Genomic DNA, 22,881 nt, shown 5'->3' on the forward strand with positions numbered 1-22,881 from the left:
CACACTAGAATGTGTCCTTGCTTTTCTAGAGTTTCCATTCTAGCCAGACAAACAAAGAAGACGAGCGTGTTATATAGCCAACGTTTTCAAGATTTGTTTTCCAAGTGCCAAAATAAACAAAATTAATTATCTTTAGTTTTGTTTTCACCCTTACGATCTGTATTTTCATGTGCTGAAAAATTTAGTTCCGGTTTTTATTTTTAAAAGTTTAACGTAAGCGTCATTAGTTACCCCCTGTCAAGGATGGCGGCATTTTTTTCACCCGTTAAAAGTAAAAAAATGGAGGCAGCGATATTAAATATAATTCTGTTCGAATGAAATTCTGTGAGAGGATGAACACAATATTATATAGATATCTAAAAGAAGATCTAGAAAGGAATTGAAAACCCTAGCTGTCAATGCACATTTTATTAATGTCAGAGATTCGAAAATTGGTACATAGAAAAAACAACAACAGGAAAATGGAGATTTAAAAGAACTAACAAACAAAATGGAAATAATACATTCTAACAGTCGATGTAAAAAGAGTAGTCTAGGTATACAACCGGCAGACTCGTCCAAGGATTAACGTAAGTAGGTCACTTCTGTATATTTTAACGTTACACCTCGTCTGGACCACGGGCCGACTTTGAGTCTCTGTTGCTTACACAAACATTAATAATAGCTCATGGAGGTGGGGGAGGAGAGAGAAAGAGAGTTTGTCAGTAACGAGTATAACAAATTGAATTTTTAGTTTTATTTTAAGTGTTTGATTACTTCATTGCACTGAATAGATTTCTATCGCTTGGAGATTGCTTATTTAATTCATATGTTGCCTGTTTTTTAAATCTTCATTCAGTCACAAGATCACTACAACACAACTGAGCAGATACACAGATACACCGATGCTCTTGATATAGATCTAATTATTAATCGAGTCAACTCTGGAGCTGAAAGGTATTTAAATGATAAATGACATAAGCGGGTGATTAACAATTTTCACAAAGCTTAAACTTATATCATCTCAAGAGTCTGTCAGGTAGTTTTTTCGCCCACTTCCCATTAGCGTACAAAGTCAGAAATTTACATCTTTGTACCTAACGAAACATGAATCAATAAAAAAAATTTACCAACTATTTAATTAATTAGCGGTAGTTAATTATTTTGATGGATATAAAAGGGAGATACATCCCAAAGTATCGAGAGATAACGTTTTTTTTATATGGAGTTCTTTCCCTTATATACTTTTTTTTTTTATAAAAAAGTATTTTCATATTTTGCTTGTTTTTGGTATATTGCAACTATTGAGGCCATTTCAACGAATCAATCAAAAAATTAACCAAATAATAAATCAATTTTGTTTACTATCGAAAGGGAAATACACCTTACAGTATTGAGATGTGTGGCTGTAAATGTGGAGTTTTCTCCCTTGGATAAGCTTTTTTTTTATGAAGTGTAATCTGCTGTGTTTTGCTTTATTTTCTTTCCCAATTCTATATGTGTGACGTGCGAACATTTTCTGGTCATGGCAAGAGACGTAGCAACAATTACTATGCAACTTTCCCATTCGGCCTTGGCCTTGCGCATATAATGTCGCACACTCAAATTTAAAGCAACTTTTTTTTCTCTTAAGATGAGAAGGACCTCTGATTTATTGCATCAAGTGTTGTAGTATAATTATTAATGTTGCAACTATACATACAATTTAAAAAGACAGTTTTAGTGACATTCGTTATTGGCATTTTGTTTAATATCTAGAATAATTTCTTTAACAAAACATTCATAAAACCTCAACTATTACAAAACCACGAGCTTCAACTGAAAAACTTGCTTGTTAAATTGAATGAGACCTGCCCTTTACAATTTCGCTTATATAATCATTTATAACTTATTTGTTCCTGTTTAAAAAAGACAGATCTATGTGTTGTGTCACTCTATTTCTCCTTTTTGAGTTGACGCCGCTCCGTTTTGATATAAGAGGTATCCAAAATATAAGTCCGACTAAACATTTCTACTGCTAGGTTACATGAATATATGGCTGGATGGTCGTGTGGTATTCTCTCCTTTAATGTTGCAGGGTTCGAACCCTGCCAAAGTCACTCAAACGTGAAGTTCTTTAAGTGCTGTAACTTATCTTCTTCTTATCTTATAAAATACAGACGTTACTTCAAAAAGACAATTACGTCCTACGCGTGTTCCTAGGTCAATCTAGTCAAGCTTGTTAATCAATAACTTAAATTCTACCAAGTCATTAGTTTTCATGGCAGACTCAGGCAACCCATTTCATGCTCTAATATCACTAGGAAAGAAGGAGCATTTGTATAAATTTGTCCTAGCACTTGGAAAAAAGGAATGTCCCTTTATCTTTGTGTCTTTCTGAGTATTTTATTAGGTTTGTTTTTGTATTTGAAGATTATGATTTAATGTTTTATATATAATCGCTGCTTTACTTTTAAGGGTTTCTAAATTTAGTGATTTTACTAAAGGTGTTACTCTAGTCAAATGTGAATATTCGTTTGTTATGAATCTCATTTCTCTATTTCGTTTCTGTTCTAGTTTTTTTAATGTTTTCTTGAGGTGAGGGGTCCCAAACAGAGGATGCATATTCTATTATTGGCCTAACCAAGGTTAAATTTTAGTTTTATGATCTTTTTCATTTCTAGAAATTTCTTTCTCTCTCTCTCTCTCTCTCTTTCTTAGATACATTAGGATGATACACTAAAACAATTGTTCAACAGAGAGATACAGACAGAGACAGAGAAAGCTATTATTTAGATAAGAAAAAAATCTTATAAAGTTAAAAATAAAAGTTAAAACTAATCCTAGTTGACATTATTCATTTTTTAATTAGTTATTTATTGGCCTATACATTCTGAGTATCTGACCTGTTCTTTAGGCGACATCCTTTACAGCCGTATATAAATATCCAATTATGAGTAAAAGAATGCACAGAGTTGACGACGTCAGATCAAAGTGTTTGAGCTGAATCCGTCGCTCACACTAAAAGTCAACTTATTAGATACAACGCCTTGACCCTGTAACGAGCATGCACTGTTTGCACCTCATCATAGTAGATACACAGGTAGCTATGGCCACAAAGATAGTCTGTGTTCCTAATACACTCAGTCTCGTTTAATGTGGGTAAGCTGTATCTTGTACAATGCTGTTCATATAATTAAGTAGCCTGAATGTAGGCATATGCTAGCACACTGTTGACGGACACTATGAATGCTCTGAAAATGTATGTCCGTTATGCTTTATATGAAGATCTCAATGAAAAAAAAAAGTTCTGGTTTCATGCTAAACTTAGCAGACGATCGAGGTGTATGCGTGAAAATTACTCCGCTATGTGAAGGGGAACAACAAAAAAAAGAGTATTGTCTCGCTCTCTCACTGTCTCTCGCGCTCTGTGTGATGCGTCTGTCCCCTTGCTTGCTTCCTCCCCCCACCTCCCATTTCTGACGTCCACCCTCCCTGGTCGCTAACGGCGTCGCTTTGAAATGACAAGAGTGACACTGCCTTGTCACTTGACAATGGTTTCGCCATGACAGTTTTCATGCACCTTTAGCAGCCTCCGATTGGCTCCAAGGCATATGACGTCACAGGGCTTACATTAGAATACCTAAGTTAAATGCGCCCCATCCCTAAGTATTAAAAAAAAACGATTTTATTTTTCCATGACTGAGATACAAATGGGTGTTTGACTGTTCCGAGGTAAAGCAATATGTAATAACAAAATTAAGCACTGGAAAACATTGGGTGTGGGCAAGGGGGAGATTCAATTCCGGTGTAGGTGCGGAGGGAGGGCGAACCTACGCGGGAAGTGTTGAAGGGAATGTCGTAACTTGTACAAGAACTAAGCCTATTGTTCTGACTAACTATCAAATTATGATCGTCGATCTCCTGGCACCGTGGAAATAGTAGAAACACGCCTAGCTACCTCAGTACCATCTAATCCCACACTAAGATAACGGTACGTGAAAGTCAGGGGCGGCGCCACGGCAAGCAAAAGGAAACGAGTGAGAACGTGAACATTGGACAAAAGTACCCATCCACAAACAAAGAGGTTATAGATCCAATGTAATCATGTGATATACCAGAGAAGTACCTATGTTAAGGGTGTGATCTAACAGGGCATTTGTCTCGAATGGAACTAAAATGTTTAAAGAAATATAACATGAAAAAGAGAATAGAACTTGAGGGTAAGTCAGACGAGTGAAGAGTTGAGTGTGGAATAGTCGGGGGTGAAGAATTGAATGTTGAAATATCAGGGATTATGTTTAGTGCTGAATAGTCGGAGATGAAGAGTTGAATGCTGAGATGTATGAAGAGTTGAATGCTGAGATGTATGAAGAGTTGAAAGCTGAGATGTAAGAAGAGTTGAATGCTGAGATGTATGAAGAGTTGAATGCTGAGATGTAAGAAGAGTTGAAAGCTGAGATGTAAGAAGAGTTGAAAGCTGAGATGTATGAAGAGTTGAATGCTGAGATGTAAGAAGAGTTGAAAGCTGAGAAGTATGAAGAGTTGAATGCTGAGATGTATGAAGAGTTGAATGCTGAGATGTATGAAGAGTTGAATGCTGAGATGTATGAAGAGTTGAATGCTGAGATGTATGAAGAGTTGAATGCTGAGATGTATGAAGAGTTGAAAGCTGAGATGTATGAAGAGTTGAATGCTGAGATGTAAGAAGAGTTGAAAGCTGAGAAGTATGAAGAGTTGAATGCTGAGATGTATGAAGAGTTGAATGCTGAGATGTATGAAGAGTTGAATGCTGAGATGTATGAAGAGTTGAATGCTGAGATGTATGAAGAGTTGAATGCTGAGATGTATGAAGAGTTGAATGCATCTACAGAGGGGTCACTAAAAAAGTAACAAAACGCCCTTGGAAATCTTGTTTACGTATAACTAGTATCGATTAGCCTTGATTTCCAAGAATACTGCAATCCAATGAGTTTTAAAATGGGCTATATCTAAGACGGCTTTCAATCTTGGTGCAGATAAATAGTTCTATCATTGAGTTTATTTCTCTCGAGTTGGCTAGCATTGTCTAGCAGTTTAGAACAGCACTTCAGAAAGTCAAGCTTCCATAATCTTTCTTATCAGGACCTGACGTGAAAGCTCTACACGTTTGGTTTAGTTGTTAAGTCGTTAGTGCGACATGAGAAATCTAATTAAACATCTAGTCTTGTAATACCAACTTGCGTTAATTCAATAAGATATTTAAATTTCTCCCCGTTGTGCAGTTTTCATTAACTATCAACTGTTTAAACGGCTTTTGTATGGGGAACTAATACAACGGCTGACTTATATGTAACATAAAAAGTTGTGACGTGTTCTAGGAACAATCATTCACTCTCATTTCTTTTACCACGTAACTTTCATTGATCTCAATCATCCACTCTCATTTTTAATCATTCACTCTCATTTATTTCAATCATTCACTCTCATTTATTTTAACCATTCACTCTTAGTTTTCAATCATTCACTCACATTTATTTCAATCATCCACTCTCATTTTGTTATCATCCACTCTCATTAATTTCAATCATTCACTCTTATTTTTTAAAATCATTCACCCTCATTTATTTCAATAATTTACCCTCATTTATTTCAATCATCCACTCTCATTTTTTCAATCATACACTCTCGTTTTTCAATCATTCACTGTCATTATTTCATCCATTCACTCTCATTTTTTCCAATCATTCACTTCAGTTTTTTTTAAATCATTCACCTTCATTTATTTCAATTAACCCTAATTTATTTCAATCTTGCTCTCCCTCTTTTTATCACTGACCGTCATATATTTCAATAACTCGCTCTCAGTTATTTCAAACATCCACCGGCAATTCATTCACTTCTTTACTATTATGACTAATACAATTTGGTTTGGCTTGTATTCCTATTCAATGGTACTGACTTACGCTACTTGGTGTCTAACCACCAACACAAACAAGCCACAAGACATGACCCTACCCCCTCCTTATCAACGTCTCAACACCCCTCCCAACTCTTAGCAGAGAAGTTGTATACAAAATATATGTGTCGACCTTTGTTTCGTGACCCCAGCTGACCAGTCTCCTAATCCTATACATGTGACACAGCCAGGTACATGACCCCTCCCCCCCCAATGGTTTTGTTTTCTGATTACACACTGTAGCACGATGACCAGGTTGGGGAGGCGAGGGCTCGATAAATGTCTCCATAAGCAAAGGGGAAAAAAAAGGGTGTGGGGGTCGAATCTGCTTGGCAAAACGTACAGTTTCTTGTAGTAAATGTACGCTACAGTTTTTACAAAGCTTATATCAAATTATCCTCATCTGTCTGGTACAAATATATACACAATATTCCTCCCATTAGTGGTAATTAAGTAATTAAGTTTGAAATAGAAAAAAGGGACATAAATCTTACAGTATTGAAAGATATGGCTGTAAATTTACAGTTCTTTTCCTTAAATAAGCTATGCTTTTTGTTTTGTTTAAATATTTCTTATATTTTGCGAGCTTTTTTTTGGTGGAATTAAAAGAAAGGAAAAGAAAAAGGCTTTAAGCAGTGCTACCCAAACTACGCCCGACTCCTGACGCTGTGATAGCCAGACCCTAGAAACTTCAGCTCACTGTGCGTAATGAAGTCGCACATTGCACAGTCCAGAGCAGCATTTGCGAAGCTCAAAACGATCTGGAAAAACAAAGATCTAGCCAGACTGAGGCGCTCCTTTGGTCAGGGCAACATTCTTGTTTGTCTGCGGATTCCAGACGTTAACTGCAGAATCAGATTGAAATATCCTAAGAAAGAAGGAAGAAGAGACAGACAGAAAAAGCGATGGAAGACAACATCAAAGAATGGAAGGACATATCATTGAAAGAAATTCTATTCAAGGCTAATGACAGAGAAATGGAGAAAGACGGTCGAAAGACTAAGGGATAGATGGTCGTGAAGGTAAAGGAAAGTTTCGGTTCATTTGGATTTTTTTTTTTTTTTTCTCGCTATGCCGAGGTTCGTAGACGCCATGTGGTTTAGCCGTTATCAAGTAGACTACTGTCCGAAAAAAAGAGAGAAAGATATTTATATCAGTAAAAGGTTCTCATACTGTAACTAGAATATATCAGTTTCCTAGAGTTATGCTTTAATTGGATGTACAGAAATCCGGGAAATTATTCTTTCCGTTCACTTCCTTTTTTTTTTTCCATATGACAGACATTTACCCTTATAAATGGCTTTTACTGGATGTCTGAAAAGTTTCCTAACAATTAATTAATTAATTCGAAATTACCGGTACTCTCGAAATAATCCTTTAGATGCCCTTCTCCCAGCGCTGCTCCCCCCCCCCCATCTCCAACCGGGTCCTAATAGTAAACCTATTTCACGTCTTTTCTAAATGTTGCCTTCTGAGGACAGAGAGTTTCTTCTAATGATGATGCCATCACAATTGTAAACACTTATCATATAGACATATGAGGCGCGGTGGCTGAGCGGTAAAGCGTTTGGCTTCCAAACCGGGGTCCCGGGTTCAAATCCTAGTAAAAACTGGGATTTTTAATTTCGGGATCATTGGGCACCTCTGAGACCACCCAGCTCTAATGGGTACCTGACATTAGTAGGGGAAAAAGTAAAAGCGGTTGGTCGTTGTGCTGGCCACATGACACCCTCGTAAACTGTAGGCCAAAGAAACAGATGATCTTTACATCATTTACCCTAAAGACCACAAGGACATAACAATGTGTTTAAGGCGAGAATGTGCTAAATGAATGCATATATTCACACCAGTGCCACAATAATAACTCAAAAGTCTACCTCCTCATAGCTATTTACTCTTACCATTCTACTCCCTCTGACTCTTAACTACCGGAGACAATTAATAACAATCTCTTCCTGGAGTTGTTGCGTGTTATATGTTATATTACCAGCATGTCCAAATGGAGGAGGGGGGGGGCGAACAGGAAATGAAGTAGATCTACCCGTGTCAGCGTGTCTGGACAAGACATTTAGTTGAAAAAAATTCTATTCGATACAACTTCTAATTGATACGACTTCTAATTGAAAAGACTTGTAATTGACAAAACTTTTAATTGAAAAGACTTATAGTTAAAAAGACTTCAAATGGAAAAGACTTCTAATCGATAAAACTTCTAATTGATAAGACTTCTAACTGAAAAGACTTGTAATTAAAACCACTTTTAATTGAAAAGACTTATAACTAAAATGACTTCAAATGGAAAAGACTTCTAATCGACAAAACTTCTAATTCATAAGACTTCTTATTGAAAAGACTTCTAATTAAGAAGACTTCTAATTAAAAAGACTTCTAAATGAAAAGACTTCTAAATGAAAAGACTTGAACTTATACACACGCACACATTCAGATAAATGCATTGTCGAGTGAGGACTTTCGCTGTTGCAGATGTAGGCTTTCCAGTTTGACCTGAATGCCAGTTGGCCAGACGTACTTCTATTCTAACCAAATACTTAACTGTTGACCATTCAAAAAGTGAAGCAGAAAGTTGACCACTGATCAATGCTAGAAGTGAAGGCACAAAGAAAACTCTGCGATCTCTTTAGATCTTAGAAAGAGGGAGGGGGAGGGGCTGTGTTTGAATAGAAATGTTGTTGGACAACACTGTAAAGATTTATTTTGACAAAAGCTGGTGATAAAAGGGGAAGTGAAAACATATGGAAATGAAATAACTAAAGGTAGGCCTACTTCGGAGTAAAATTGCTGAGAAGCCTTGATTCGCGGGAAGAGAAGCCAGAGTATATTGATTTCACTGCTATATGTAGATATGTAACAACAGAGGAAATATATAGAGTAGGGGGCTGTAAGGAGTGGGTTGATGCTAGAATATACATATGAAAAACACCAGTTCAAATCATGTAAAAGTAAAGTTCCCCTTTCAGACCTTGCGATCTATAGGGCAGATGATGTTAAGGTGGCCAACGGTTAATGAGCAGGGTGTCACGTAGCCAGCACAACGACCAACTGCCTTTACTTTTCCCAATTAAAGTCAGGTGGACTCAGGGGTGCCCTGAAAATCCCGAAACTAAAAAGCCCAGTCTTCACCGAGATTCGAACCCAGGACCCCAGGTTCAGAAGCCGTGCGTCTTAAACCACTCAGACCACCCCCCCCCCCAGTTCGACTCATGGTGCCCTTCTAAATATATACACTCCTAAGGTTCATTTTTAGTTGTTGTTTTTTTCCTTTATGGTGCGCAACAATATAAATATAAGACCACGCATACAAACACACACACACAACGACTGAGCAGAACTACGTAGATAAGAAAAACATTTCCTTGGCTTACTTAATAGAAAGGTTGATAACAGCTAGACTTCTGCTTCAGGCATTCCAATGGTTGTTGTCATTTAAACTACCCACAATTGTTTTTTTTTTTACACCGTTTACGACAAATCAATCCTCGAGACTTTATACACATATAATTAGTGGATGAATTGATATTACAAACTAGTTTGGCTTTTAGTGATTCCTGTTTTTAAGTTTGGTATGAAGAAAATTAAATTGATATATTCATTTTATTGGTATTTCTATCATGATGTATACATCTTTAACCACTATCCCACTGAGGCTTAATATTTAACAAATACTGTGTTATTATAGTGTCTAGGCCCAAAGCAAGGGATTGCTCAATCAAAGTTGTCATCATAGACTTATATATATATTAGATCTAGACTGGACATGGAGATCTTGTTGTCATCATAGACTTATATATATATTAGATCTAGACTGGACATGTAGATCTTGTTGTCATCATAGACTTATATATATATTAGATCTAGACTGGACATGGAGATCTTGTTGTCATCATAGACTTATATATATATTAGATCTAGACTGGACATGGAGATCTTGTTGTCATCATAGACTTATATATATATTAGATCTAGACTGGACATGGAGATCTTGTTGTCATCATAGACTTATATATATATTAGATCTAGACTGGACATGGAGATCTTGTTGTCATCATAGACTTATATATATATTAGATCTAGACTGGACATGGAGATCTTGTTGTCATCATAGACTTATATATATATTAGATCTAGACTGGACATGGAGATCTTGTTGTCATCATAGACTTATATATATATTAGATCTAGACTGGACATGGAGATCTTGTTGTCATCATAGACTTATATATATTATATCTAGACTGGACATGGAGATCTTTTAATATCACAAAAAATGTGGAAATTTTTTTTTAAAGTTGAAACAAGGCGTTGTTTTGTAAAGTAGTTATAAGAAGTAAGGTTGTTTGTTTGTTTTTTCAACCCTAACCTATGTAACATATAATTTAATTTTTAGATCTAGATCTAGTAATTGAACATCAAGAATAAGAGTACTCTCGTCTCATGATTATTATTTTGCAATTTTTAGGTACATAATCTAGAAATATTCAGGCAATCAATCTATTTAAATGTACATAAGATTATTAAAATCAACAGACATGAACTATTTCGATCTAGAATTTTTGAAACATTATCTCAATGGAAACTAACAGGAAATGGCTTTGTTTCATATATTTTCGTGAATATATAGTTCTGTGATTAATAGCCCATTCTAAAGAAAATCCGATAAATGATTTTAAAGTTTGAAAACTAAAGATCATTACTTTTCTATGACAGAAAAGATTGATTGACTTCTCTTACAGCTTGAAAAAAGAGTTATGTACGTAAAAATGTATATATATATAGGTGTGTGAATTGTTCAATCGCGGATAAGAATTTGTTTCCGATTTCCAGTCTAGATATAATATATAAGTCTATGGTTGTCATTTTCAGCCAATTATTTTCATCTTTTTTGTTGTTAGCTTATCAACTTTAATTTTTTTTTTACTGAACGCAAAGCAACAGTGTTATAATATCTAATAACTGAAATTGAACTTTCGTCAGAAATTGCTGCATTCCGACCTTTTTTTTTTGTTTTGTTTTCAATCGAAATTACGGAACTGGTAGACATTAAAGGCCACATTAAAGTGACATTGAGTAGTTCTACCCCGCAATCGTTAATCATGAATCGTATGACAAAATTTGGCACAAACCTATATAGAAAGCTGGTGAATGAACCAATCAGATCTGTCAGTTCTGCACTCTTGGTATTGAGCAATAATCCTCAGTACGAAAGCAGCTTTCCAAAAGCGACGTAATCATCTGAACCATACAAAGGCTCCTCTTCTTCTCGGGACAAGGAAGGCTTGCTATTTGGAACTAATACCGTCTAACTGATTTGTGTTGAGGAAACAGGTTGTCTTTATAGGTCCTTGCTTTGTTATACAATCCTGTACATAGGACTAAAAGTAGTGGTATGGATCGGAGGGAAGATGGGAAAGATATATATATACACTAACGAATTCCCGATCTGCACACGGTCCGTTGTATACAGTTAGATCCTGGAAATAAACATTTTTGTTTCGTTTTTGTTATTTTATCCAACCGTAGAGCCTGGCTGCTAGTTTTTATGTAATCACTCTTTTTCCGTAATGTAGATATTTATAGAAAATGACGATATTTGGTTCGGAACATTTTCCGGCCTACTAACTCCCTGCTGTACATCCGGTCTATGATAAATGAAATGACTCCGGTAGCCTACACGCGACTTATGTCCAGGCATTGACAAAGTAGTTTTTTTTTTTTAAAATTAATTAATGGAAGAGATTTGCAATGGCACTCGGAAGAAATTGCGACGTCAGATATCGTATGATTATCTTAGTACATTTCTATGTCATCAGAAATGAACGTCAACTGTGTTGACTATAAAAGAAAAGCAATTGCTAATTTAGAAACAGATAATTTGCGAACCATCAGAACTCAAGTAAGGCGCCAGGAATGACTAAAAGCAAGTTCATATGGGGTCAAAGTAAGAAGGTTTAAAGCACACATTCTACTATTTTTTTTAATGGTATGATACTATTCATTCATTGACGCCTTGGTTTCGACAGAGGGATTGTTTCGTATTTATGAATGCAGCCATGACGACATGGGAGGTAGTTTTGTAGTGCAGAGTGCAAAACGAATGGAGTGGCTTACTCTTTAATAAGCTGACTTGTTTGTATACATTTGGGTGAGACTAGTTTGTCTACTTCTGTACTTTAAAATGTATTACTCTCAAACATCGTTTTTTTTTTAAAGGCGTAGGTTGGGGTGACTTTTGTCTTAACATAGATGCCACGCGTAAATGTGGAGTCCCACCCGCTGAAGAAATGTCTATAGTACTCTAGAGCTGTGGTGCCCAACCTTACACGGCCTGCGGGCCATTTTAATTTCCGACACTCGTGTCGCGGGCCACATTAACGAAAGATAAAAAAAAAAGAAATAGAGACTAAAACATTTTAAACAGTTTTATCACAATCCCATGTATGCTGTAGATCTACTTATACCCATAAGTCAATATGTAACAATGGTTACAGGCGTCTTGTAACTGAAAGTTTTTCCACTAAATTAAGTTCTTGTAAACATTGTGATCATACCCAGCAATTGTTTTCGCATATGTGCAAGGTTTATGAGGACAACAAGGCGTAGAAATCTATTGTCTGTATTGCTCGAAATTTCTCAAGCAGGGAAGTCTGGCTTTGTAAGTCAATCTGTTCCAGTTGGTGTCACTCCTCAGAGTCAATAGAAATGATTTCGAAATCTGCTGCTCTGTCATTTAGTTTTGAATTTGGATTTTCACTAACATCTTTCACTCATTTTGCAATTTTCATGTCAGAAAAGCTGAAAGCTACAACTGTTGTTTTTTGCTGGACGATTTGATTTCATCTCTGCCAGCAATCACTTTTTTATGTTTCATTTCTCTTCTTAAAATGTGAGCAACTCTGTAGCCTCCATTACAGCCGACTCATTTCTTGACCTCTTGGTAAATATTTTCGCCAATCGCGAAACTCTACTCAACTTTTGACGTAACTTTCCGATCTTTTCTTCGCGGCTCAAGACAACAATGCCTCAATATTTTTGTAATGGTTTGTTTTAAAATGCATTTTATGTTATGTTACTTAAAAACATTAATGTACAGATCAAACATATTGATTTATTATGTTTCACACACACAAAAAAAAAAGATCTGTCCACTTTTCCTGAAAGTTTCATTTCTTCGACCATCCCATTTCAATAACGAACCAATGTTACATGGAATGGCACCAATCATGTTGGTGTCAGAAGAACACGAATCAAAATGATGTAGAAAAGATGCGCTGTGTTATACACATGAGATGTCAAGGACACGGCTAGCTCAAGACAGCCGCGGAACTATCCAAGACTCTAAAACAACTGTTAATTCTTGTCGCCGAAAACAACAACTTATGTTCTTATAGAAAAAATAATGAATGGGACTACTACAAGACGAAAAATTAGAATGAAATCCATCAAAGGAAAAGTGAATCCTAACATAGAAAATACATTTTTCAACCTTTTTTAATTTGTTTCTATTTCCTATCTTTTGTGCCGATGTTTTGGCGGGCCGGTCTGAACCACGTCTCGGGCCGGATCTGGCCCGCGGGTCGTAGTTTGGGCATCACTGCTCTAGAGGCACTGCCAGGCATGGGATTGGGTCTGAGGTGAATCAAAGAGCTGGAAGATACAGGCAACGTGGTGAAGATTGATACATATTGTTGTAGACGGATGTTGACTTGTAGCACCAAACTGCTGGTAGACAACCTCATACAACTTGAAATATCTCGAATAACTTGTTTTGTGAACACAACTTAATAGAACGTAAAGAAAGTCAACTTGAGATCAAATGAAAACAATGGAGAGTAGACTTGAGTCATAATATAAAATGGCATTTTTTAAATTTCTTTTCAGTCTCATGTTCTGGAGTCGTCTGTCTTAACTAAGACTGCTGACGATAATGCCACCTATGGCCTATCATACATCATTAAATTCCAATCTCTAACTAACCTCTTCCCACCGCCACCATAGAAACACACAAACACACACACAGACACACACTCCATAACACGTATTCAATGAGTCATATTGTTATAAATATTGTAGTTATCATAACACAGGTCTTGCAGACAAAAGTCCCAAATATGACTTTGTTTTCTCCTTGTTACCATGAGCTATTTCTTGTTCTAACTAGATGTGAAGTGATCAGAACTGACGTAGCGCCAATGTAACAAGTGTGTGGGTTGATTAGCAGAACAAAGACCTTCCAATCTCAAATACAAGTGAAAACATTAACTGTAAAGAACAAAGTTGAAGAGAAACACAAAATGTTAACACACACACACACACACGCATTACTTTACTTCCACATTATTTTACTTTCACATTACTTCACTTACACCTTATTTTACTTACACTTTATTTACTTCCACATTACTTTACTTCCACATTACTTTACTTCCACATTACTTTACTTCCACATTATTTTACTTCCACATTACTTTACTTCCACATTACTTTATTTGCACATTACTTTACTTGCACATTACTTCACTTACACTTTATTTTACTTCCACATTACTTTACTTGCACATTATTTTACTTACACATTACTTCACTTACACCTTATTTTACTTACATTTTATTTTACTTCCACATTACTTTATTTGCACATTATTTTACTTACACATTACTTCACTTACACATTATTTTATTTACACATTACTTTACTCACACATTACTTTACTTACTCATTATTTTACTTACACATTACTTCACTTACACATTACTTTATTTACACATTACTTTACTCACACATTACTTTACTTATACTCCACATATTTCTATTCTCACAAGCTCACACTTAAGCTTATTCACAGCACTAGCTTCCAAATAAACAACAACGACAAACCATTTCACTTTCCCCAACTCATGTCAGGTATCCATTAGAGTTGGGACCCCCATAAAAAAGTAAATCTCCCCTTTCAGACCTTGCGATCATCGGTTTCTTTGGCCAACGGTGAACGAGCAGGATGTCATGCGGCCAGCACAACGACCAACCGACTTGACTTTTCCAAAACCAAAGTCAGGCATCCATTAGAGTTGGCTGAACTCAGTCGCGCCTTAAAAATCCCAAAATTAAAACCCAGTCTTCAGCGAGTTTCGAACCCTCGATGCGGAAGCCAAGCGTTTTACCACGCACCCCGCTTATTATTATTATAACTACAAACATGCGTCTCTTTGTTGATTTGTTGCAATCCAGTTATGTGTGACTATTATCAAATATTGTACAGCTTTGAATACGCCATGTTCTTTTTATTTTGTTTTAGAATGGTTTATATGTAGCAGAATGTGAATGCAGTATGCATTCTAAATTTTACAAAAAAAAAAACAACAACATTTGTTAAATGCTCTTTCTCTCGCTATACGATTCACGATATCACCTTCACCTATCTCTTAGTCTGTTGGACCATTGGGGCATCAAACAAGATCTGTTGACCGTCTTTCTCCATTCCTCTAATCTTTTGCCTAGGATAGAATATCTTTGACGATAAATATATATGAACCCAACCAAATTTTTCTTACTTTTACATAATTTAGACAAAACACAAAACCAAAGCACCACAAAGACCTGACTGTTATCTAACCCTAACCTATATAAAAGCTTAGGACGGGAGAGTTGTGTAGCATTGTGTAGCATTGTATTGTTTTGTAACTTTAGAAACTGAGAATCACGAGTAGTTTCCCTTGTTTGAAAAGTATAATCAGACAATCTATTCGTGTCTCATTGTTCGCTGACACTTCTGTCCCTCAGAGGTTGAGGAATAAAAACAACAACAGTATGATCAAAAATGATCTAGTTCTAGATTCTATAACAAGGAAATCACTTTTTTGTTTGGTTCAACTAGAAAACAATAACCTTCCCAGCCTGTCTGCAATATTTTTTACCTGAATGAGTAGTCTTTCCTGAACTTAGTCTGAGAAAGCAAAGAGAGTTGTCCTTGAGACAGCGAGATGATAAAATGCATCCCTGAAATATCTGTTTGAATTTGTTCACTGGCACAAACGTTATTTAAAACAATTATAAAGTATTAATGAGTAAAAACAGAAAGAAATTAAACACAAATGGAGGTCAACAAATACAACATTTTTTTTATAATTCATAACTAATTTAATGTAGATATATCTACTTAATTCAAGCGGACACATACTACATAAATATACAAAAGTACAAATGCTAAGCTTTGTGCTGATTGCTATATGCAGGTGCAGTATATACAGTAATACTAGGGACAACATTTTTCAAGGAGAGAAAATTGTTGATTCCAATATTGCGAAATAATGGACCCTTCGGTTATTTGTGTATTATTATTTGTAACTTTGACTGCCCTTGTAGCCCTTGTGATTTGTGGCGAAACAAATAAACTTGTCAAATGTTGTAAATGACATTTCAACTCCACCCAGCAGCAACACAAGACCAGGCCATTAAGCCCCCTGAACATCTAGATTCCGAAAAAGAATCTTTTTCATTTGTAGTGTTTGCAGTCTCGTCCTTAAGTCACCCAGAGGTCACCCAAAGGTCAACGGTGTAATGACACAAACAGTCAAGTTCCAAACTCGCAAGATTCGCCTTAACCAACAATGTTAACACACGATCAACTCAAATGGACGTTAGGCTTTTATTAGATAAACAAAGTTTTAAGTCACTGATTAACATGCCTGAACCATAATCTTCAAATACAAAAACAAATCGAATAAAATACACAGAAAGACACAAAGAGAAAGGCGCATTCCTCGTTCCATATGTTAGGACAAATTTGTACAAATGCTCCTTCTTCCCTAGTGCTATTAGAGCATGGAATGGGTTGCCTAAGCTAGCCAGGAAAACCAGTGACTTAGCAGAATTTATGTCATTGGTTAATCTGCCTGACTAAATGCACGACGCGTAGGACGTAATCATCTTCTTTTTTGAAGTAGCGTCTGTATTATATAAGATAAGATAAGATTGGCACGTGAAATGCGTAGGATATAATGATGTTCTCTTTTGAAGTAACGTTTGTAAATCTATAAGATAAGAAGATAAGATAAGACAAACAATGACTCTATTTTTAATTGCTTATCTCTCAATAGAACAATCGGATAATCCCAAATCTACACTAGTTTACTATACTTATAGGAAATCAAGAAGTGTCACCAAAGTTTCAGTCTTTCTTTCGGAAATAAAGATTTTCATTTCTAGTTCTGTGATGCGTTAACATTTTTTTTTACATCCGGAGCCATAACAATTTTCGACACGCACGTCAGGGGCTACGTCACAGCTAAAGAGCAAATACAAAAAAACAAATAACAACAACAACAACAACAACAAAAACAGAACAAATGGATGGCTGCTGGTCGTGCGGCATGCACGCTGGACTGTCGTTCGGCCTTCTTGATGGTCCCGGGTCCATACTCTGCCCGCTAACATTCCCCCGTCTTCCTGTGGGAGGTTTGGACTAGGAAGTACATTAGCTTTAATCCAGAAGGAACATCCGAAACATGTAAAAAATCCGAAACTTGTAAAACATCTGAAACATGTCAAACATTTTACAAAAATTGAGAGAATTCTTTATTTACTGTGGGAAAAAGCTATAAAGGGGCTGGATAGCAGGGCCGGTCTTTAGCATAGTCAAACTTGGCAGCCGCCTAGGGCCTCCGATCGATGGGGGCCTCGCACAAAACTCAAAACAACTTTTTTTAAATAGAAGAAATATCGAAAATTGTGCCCAATATTATTGTTGGAGTGTGGACATTTCAAACAATAAAATCTTTAAGATCTATGCTACAATTATACTAAATGTAAGGACCAATTATTATCCCTCTCCATTTTTATTTTGACCTCTCTTCTTTGTCCTTCAACGTTATTCGAGAATTTGTATAGTCCAAAAAAATGACCAAAATACATGCCAAATTATCAGGCAGCCTCTCATGAACACTGTTTTATTGCACCTTTCTGCAACAGACTAGGTCAATATGGTAGGCAAGGTTGGAACATATAGAATATTCATAAATAGGAAAGCTAACTTACGAAAAATAAAACATATCTAAAAATGAGATTGTGGAGTGCATTTTAAGGGGCAACAGTTCAGTACACACATTCACAATCACACACAAACGGTGACCAGACACCTCATCATACGAGACATTTCATCATTATAGCAATTCATCATTCATGGTTAGGGTTAGGGTTAACTTGCTCAGTATGTTAATTACTTAATTACACCTACATGTACTTATGTTTGCAAAATGCACTTTATGCAATGATGAAATGTTATGGTGATGAAATATGATGAAATGTCTCATATGATGAGATGTCAGGGAACCAACACAAACATACACATTATGTAAAAGAGATATTTATTTCTAAAAATTCTAAACCACTGTAAGTAAGACGGAGGTGTATTCTGAGAGAGAGAGAGAGAGAGAGAGAGGGGGGGGGGGAGGGAGGGAGAGTGAAAGAATTAGACGCAGGCGGCGAAATTCCAATTTAATGAGAAATTTAAAAATTTTCCCTCCAATTTCAGTCTGTAAATAGAGTGTTCTTATTATCAAATTCTAATAATTCATCAAAAATTTGTTGTTGTTTAAAAAAAAAAACAACAAGTTTTTATAACAAAAGCCTCAAAACAAAAACAACAAAAGAAAAAAAGGTTTCAAGGTTATTTCAAGGAAAACAAAACATATTTTTTGATCTCCGCAGACGATATTTCATTCCACCTCAACGCTTAAAAAGCATAAAGCTACCAACTTTTTAACAAACCAGTTCTGAAAACGATTCGCGAAAATTTTCCATTAAATACATTTGACCTCCTCACTGCGTCAGGGCGACAACGGAAGATCATCCAGGAGTTTTACTCCTTTTCCCAGTCATACGTCAGCGATGTGTCTCGGGTAATTAATGGTCACCTCCACCCTCAGTTGGCCCAAGAATGTCTATCCGACTAGCTACTGAATCTTCAGGGCAGCGGCGTCAACACGTTAACATTTTATTAGACTACCCTTTTTAATAAATAAAGATTTGGTGTTTGTTTCGTTTACGAAAATTTTTTTTTCTTTTCAAGGAATTACTTTTTGAGGAAAAAAGAATGCGAAAAACGTTGGACATTTTTGTAAATATTTAGGACGGATAACTCTAAATAGCTAATTATTTGGTGTATCCGGTGTACAGATAAATAGTAAGTGTTGATTACAGTTTAGAACAGTGATGCCCAATCTAATTCGACCTGCGGGCCAATTTCATTTCCAACACTCGAGTCGCGAGCCACATGACCAAAAATAGGAAATAAATATAATGAACTTGACTTGAAACAGTTTCATTAGAAACCCGCGGGGATCTAGTACTTACATTCATTAATGGGATATCAGAAATTTTTTCTTTTTATTATTTTGTTTTCGTCCAAAATGGCAATTTTCATTGTGAGCAACATTGCAGTTAGCTAGCCAACGACTCATTTTCTTGTCTCTTGGCGTAGTTTAACACTCTTTGTATTTGCGCTAAAACCAAGAAGGCCGTCATATTTCTTTTATAATGCTGTTTATATGTTATTTGTTTTGTAAGATAGCCACACATTCTGTACAAATATTATCATGTTCCACAAAAAAGAAAGTAAAATCCGTTTATTTTTGCCCGGTAGATTCTAGTAGGCCTCTATGTGCGTATAAATGTCTAAGGTCATAAAACCAATACATCAAAGAAAATGTTAGGGCCCTATCGTAGGTAAGATACATTTTTAAAACTTTTTTTTTTTTTTTTGTAAAAAAAATGGAGAGGATTTTCACTTTATGCTGACGATTCGGCGGGCCGGATGGAACCAAGTCGCGGGCCGGACCTGGCCCGCGGTCCGTATTTTGGGCATCACTGGTTTAGAAGATAATTGGACAAACTTTGTACAATTTTTAGCGCTGTAAAATCAAATGTCTACGCCCTTACGCTTAAAACACAAATTTCATTATTTAGTTGGCAACAGTGATTGTTTAGTATAGCGTCCTTGACATTGTTGAGAATCGAAAATTTATCAAGAATTTCCCCAATGTCATAAAAAAAAAAAGAGAAAATGGAGAATTTATGTACAGCAAACTTTTTGGGGAACAGAATACTTAAAACTAACGATTTTCGTCTATAACTCAAAAACTGTAAATAGTTTGTTTGATGTATTCAGTGTACAGAAGAAAGGAAGTGTTGCTAATCTAGGCCTTTTTTATGCATCAATTTTTGTGCACTTTGTTATAACTGCAGAATTAAATTAAATATGAAAAAAAGGGAACAAAGAGCAGATAAAGGTAACTAACCTTATTTACGATATATTGTGTATCCCTACTATATGTCATAAATCAATAATGATAGGCCTAATCAAGCAATGGAGTATAAATTGTCTTTGGCAGAAATGAAGATTTTAATAATAATAATAATAATAATAATAATTTTTATTGTCCGTACGGAAATTTATCTAACAATTTGTGCATTACACCAAACAAAAAACATTTTAACTATAAGAAACCAAAGTGTACATTCACACCAGACTCACTCATAATTTGCATGTGACTAAGTTAATATCAGATTGTTGAATTCTTAAAGTATTTGTAATGGGTATAATTAAGAACTCTGGCGGCTCCATTCTAGAACATGCTGCCGATATTTAAATAATATTTAATTACAAACTCGTTGCATTTCGGACATTTATCCACCCCTTTTTTCACTAAAAATATTATTATTATTACGTTAGAAACGAACGAGTAATCATTCTCCGTATGCTGCCATGGTCGAGTTTCGTTAAAGAGAAACAAAATTCATCGTAGTCCCTTTAACAGTTTCCACTGAGGACTTTTCTGTTGATGTGGCCTTCAGCAGTACCGCCCTCTGACAGGCAACGAGGATGTTCCTAGGAATGTAGAGGGCCTTGAAGGTATCTGTCAGTTAAGTTGTTATTATCCCCTCGGTTGATATAACAATGGGGTATATTATCTTTTTGGATAACTTCCATAAACGCTTAATCTCCAAGCCTTGGTTCCCATATTTTCTTTGTTTTTTTTTACTTCAATTATTCTTAAATTATGAGACAGTGGTATTATTATTATTATTATTTTTAATAATTATTATTTTACCCGTGGCATGTCATCTAAACTACAGAATATAAGAAACAAATATAGGGACTGAATACTCGCAGTTACTCAAGAAAACAAAACTATGCAGTTTAATAGTACATACGTACGGTACATACATACATAACTAAAGTACCAAAAGCTTGGGACCAGTGACACCAGTCACTAATCATCTGAAGTGGACATAACATAGTACTAACCTAAATAGTCTTCCCCCACTTTTACCCCCCCCCCCGCCCCTTATTTTTTGTCTTCTCTTTTTTTTTTTTTTTTCCATCTTTTTTTTTTTTTAGCCTGGCAAGGGAGGGCAATCAGAAGGACGTTGGTTTCATTGTTTTAAGGACAAACTGTTTGGGTAAATTAGAAGTTTTGAGAAAAGAGGAGAGGGGGAAACAAAGGTGCGAGAGAAAGGGGGGGGGTACTGTCTACTTAATTATACTATAAGTGTGTGAACATGTATTGTTTTGTAAGAGGGGAAATAATTAGGGGGTAGGGCAGGAGGAGACCTGGTGACTATATGTGGATAAGCAGGAACTTAACTATCGGAGATCTCCGAAAAAGCAACAAACAAGTCAGCAACGGTACATCTTTTAAGACGTGACTGTCAGGTGCGTCCGGGGGTCATAGGTTCAAGGCCACCAGCAAACTAAAAGGGATTTACTTTTTTTTGTGTTTAAATGTTATTTTAATTATTTTACGACTTCCTTAAGATGTCAAAAATCTGTCTATCTATCTATCTATCTATCTATCTATCTATCTATCTATCTATCTATCTATCTATCTATCTATCTATCTATCTATCTATCTATCTATCTATCTATCTATCTATCTATCTATCTATCTATCTATCTATCTATCTATCTATCTATCTATCTATCTATCTATCTATCTATCTATCTATCTATCTATCTATCTATCTATCTATCTATCTATCTGTCTGTCTGTCTGTCTATCTATCTATCTATCTATCTATCTATCTATCTATCTATCTATCTATCTATCTATCTATCTATCTATCTATCTATCTATCTATCTATCTATCTATCTATCTATCTATCTATCTATCTATCTATCTATCTATCTATCTATCTATCTATCTATCTATCTATCTATCTATCTATCTATCTATCTATCTATCTATCTATCTATCTATCTATCTATCTATCTATCTATCTATCTATCTATCTGTCTGTCTATCTATCTATCTATCTATCTATCTATCTATCTATCTATCTATCTATCTATCTATCTATCTATCTATCTATCTATCTATCTATCTATCTATCTATCTGTCTGTCCGTCCGTCCGTCCGTCCGTCTGTCTGTCTGTCTGTCTGTCTCTCTCTCTCTCTCTCTCTCTCACTCTCTCTCTCTCTCTCTCTCTCTCTCTCTCTCTCTATATATATATATATATATATATATATATATCATGGGCGTAGCCAGGGGGGGTTGGGGTTCAACCCCCCCCCCCCGAAATGAAATCCCCCCCGAAGGGGGGGGATCGGAATTTAGTGACTGATTTTTTGCTTTGATTTTGTTTATTTTAGGTGAGATTTTAATACTAAACCATCACTTGCCCCAGCACAACCAAAGGGGTTTTGAGTTTAAAACCCCCTACCAGCAGGTTTTGAGTTTAAAACCCCCTACCAGGGGGGTTCGAGTTTAAAACCCCTACCAGAGGGGTTCGAGTTTAAAAACCCCTACCAGGGGTTTTGAGTTTTAAACCCCCTACCTGGGGTTTTTGCAGTTAACTCCCCCTCTTCTATAAAACAAAACAAAAAAAAATGCAAACGAAAATCCCCTAATTCCAAGAGCACAGTTAAGGAAGATTTTGATTTTAAAACCCCCTCTAAAATTTACGATAAA

General features: G+C 35.8%; 1 protein-coding gene across 4 annotated transcripts in view; it reads right to left on the reverse strand.

The window, feature by feature from the left end:
- LOC106069602 (ETS-related transcription factor Elf-3-like) overlaps window positions 1–22,881 on the reverse strand; it is a 40,546-nt gene that overhangs the window by 12,568 nt on the left and 5,097 nt on the right. For 2 of the 4 annotated variants that reach the window (XR_008780225.1, XM_013229306.2), the window contains exon 1: window positions 2,865–3,373. The exons of 1 other annotated variant lie outside the window; for it this stretch is intronic. The gene's annotated coding sequence lies outside the window, so the exon portion shown is untranslated. Of the gene's footprint in view, window positions 1–2,864; window positions 3,374–11,037; window positions 11,288–22,881 lie in introns of those variants that run through there. One more of the 4 variants, XM_056044495.1, reaches the window with a different exon arrangement.

The sequence above is a fragment of the Biomphalaria glabrata genome, chromosome 10 (assembly GCF_947242115.1).
Source record: "Biomphalaria glabrata chromosome 10, xgBioGlab47.1, whole genome shotgun sequence".
Lineage (NCBI taxonomy): Eukaryota > Metazoa > Mollusca > Gastropoda > Planorbidae > Biomphalaria > Biomphalaria glabrata.